Raw genomic sequence first — 2,556 nt, 5'->3', positions numbered from 1 at the left:
AACTAATTGTTTTAATTTTTTTTTAATTTCATGTCTTTTTAAAATTTTCGAATTTTAACTTTAATTTTAAATTAAAAACAAAAATATTTTTCTTTTATTTTATTTTCGAATTCTTCCATCTCTCATCTCCTTCTAATTATTTATTTATTTACTAACACTTCTCTTCTACTCAAAAATTCGAACCAACTCTTCTCCTCTGTGTTCGAATTCTTATATTTTCTTTCTTCCATCCTTCTCTTCTTATACTCATATAAGGAATCTCTATACTGTGACATAGAGGATTCCATATTTTCTTTTCTATTCTCTTCTTTTTCATATGAGCAAGAACAAGGATAAGAACATTCTTGTTGAAGCTGATCCTGAACCTGAAAGGACTCTGAAGAGGAAGCTAAGGGAAGCTAAAGCACAACTCTCTGGAGAAAATCTGACAGAAATTTTCGAAAAAGAAGGAGACATGGCCGAAAATAATAACAATGGTGGAGATGCAAGGAAGATGCTTGGTGACTTTACTACACCAAATTCCAACTTGCATGGAAGAAGCATCTCAATCCCTGCCATTGGAGCAAACAATTTTGAGCTAAAGCCTCAATTAGTTTCTCTAATGCAACAGAATTGCAAGTCTCATGGACTTCCATCAGAAGATCCTTTTCAGTTCTTAACTGAATTCTTACAGATCTGTGATACTGTTAAGACCAATGGGGTTGATCCCGAGGTCTACAGGCTTATGCTTTTTCCCGTTTGCTGTAAGAGACAGAGCTAAAATATGGTTAGACTCTCAACCTAAAGATAGCCTGAACTCTTGGGATAAGCTGGTCACGGCTTTCTTAGCCAAGTTCTTTCCTCCTGAAAAGCTTAGCAAGCTTAGAGTGGATGTTCAAACCTTCAAACAGAAAGAAGGTGAATCCCTCTATGAAGCTTGGGAGAGATATAAGCAACTGACTAAAAAGTGTCCTTCTGACATGCTTTCAGAATGGACCATCCTGGATATATTCTATGATGGTCTGTCTGAATTATCTAAGATGTCATTAGACCATTCTACAGGTGGATCCATTCACCTAAAGAAAATGCCTGTAGAAGCTCAGGAACTCATTGACATGGTTGCAAATAACCAGTTTATGTACACTTCTGAAAGGAATCCTGTGAGTAATGGGACGCCTCAGAGGAAGGGAGTTCTTAAAATTGATACTTTGAATGCCATATTGGCTCAGAATAAAATAATGACTCAGCAAGTCAATATGATTTCTCAGAGTCTAAATGGATTGCAAGCTGCATCCAACAGTACTAAAGAAGCATCTTTTGAAAAAGAAGCTTATGATCCTGAGAACCCTGCAATAGCAGAGGTGAATTACATGGGTGAACTCTATGGAAACACCTATAATCCCTCATGGAGAAATCATCCAAATTTCTCGTGGAAGGATCAACAAAAGCCTCAACAAGGCTTTAATAATGGTGGAAGAAATAGGTTTAGCAATAGCAAGCCTTTTCCATCAACCACTAAGCAACAGACAGAGAATTCTGAGCAGAGTCCATCTAGCTTAGCAAATAAAGTCTTTGATCTATCTAAGGCCACTCTAAGTTTCATGAATGAAACAAGGTCCTCCATTAGAAATTTGGAGGCACAAGTGGGCCAGCTGAGTAAAAGAGTCACTGAATCTCCTCCTAGTACTCTCCCAAGTAATACAGAAGAGAATCCAAAAAGAGAGTGCAAGGCCATAACCTTACTTGGTGTGGCCGAACCCAGAGAGGAGGAGAAGGGCGTGAATCCTAGTGAGGAAGACCTCCTGGGACGTTCACTAACCAATAAGGAGTTTCCCTTTGAGGAACCAAAGGAATCTGAGGCTCATCTAGGGACCATAGAGATTCCATTAAACCTCTTTTTACCATTCATGAGCTCTGATGACTATTCTTCCTCTGAAGAGGATAAAGACATCATTGAAGAGCAGGTTGCTAAATATCTAGGAGCCATCATGAAGTTGAATGCCAATTTATTTGGTAATGATACTTGGGAGGATGAACCCCCTCATTCACCAATGAACTCAGTGAATTGATAAGGCAGACATTGCCTCAGAAGAAACCAGATCCTGGAAAGTTCTTCATACCGTGTACCATAGGCACCATGACCTTTGAAAAGGCTCTGTGTGACCTTGGGTCAGGGATAAACCTCATGCCACTCTCTGTAATGGAGAAACTGGGAATCTTTGAGGTACAAGATACAAGAATCTCACTAGAGATAGCAGACAAATCAATGAAACAGGCTTATAGATTAGTAGAGGACTTGTTAGTAAAGGTTGAAGGCCTTTACATCCCTGCTGATTTCATAATCCTAGACATTGGGAAGGATGAGGATGAATCCATCATCCTTGGAAGACCCTTCCTAGCCACAGCAAAAGCTGTGATTGAAGTGGACAGAGGAGAATTAGTCCTTCAACTGAATGAGGACTTCCTTGTATTTAAAACTCAAGGATCTCCTTCTATAACCATAGAGAGGAAGCATGAAAAACTTCTCTCACTACAGTGTCAACCAAAGCCCCCCACAGTCAAACTCTAAGTTTGGTG

At 39.2% G+C, this 2,556-nt stretch overlaps 1 non-coding gene across 1 annotated transcript; it reads right to left on the bottom strand.

Moving 5' to 3' along the window:
* Positions 1–857: 857 nt before the first annotated feature.
* On the bottom strand, positions 858–965 carry LOC148577345 (small nucleolar RNA R71). Its single transcript, XR_015903413.1, has one exon. It is a non-coding gene; the product is annotated as a small nucleolar RNA R71 (small nucleolar RNA).
* Between the last annotated feature and the right edge of the window lie 1,591 nt (positions 966–2,556).

This window comes from Arachis ipaensis, chromosome B1 (assembly GCF_059453495.1).
Source record: "Arachis ipaensis isolate K30076 ecotype BB chromosome B1, ASM5945349v1, whole genome shotgun sequence".
Lineage (NCBI taxonomy): Eukaryota > Viridiplantae > Streptophyta > Magnoliopsida > Fabales > Fabaceae > Arachis > Arachis ipaensis.
The sequence above is the reverse complement of the archived record's forward strand: the minus strand, read 5'-3'. Positions and strand labels throughout refer to the sequence as shown.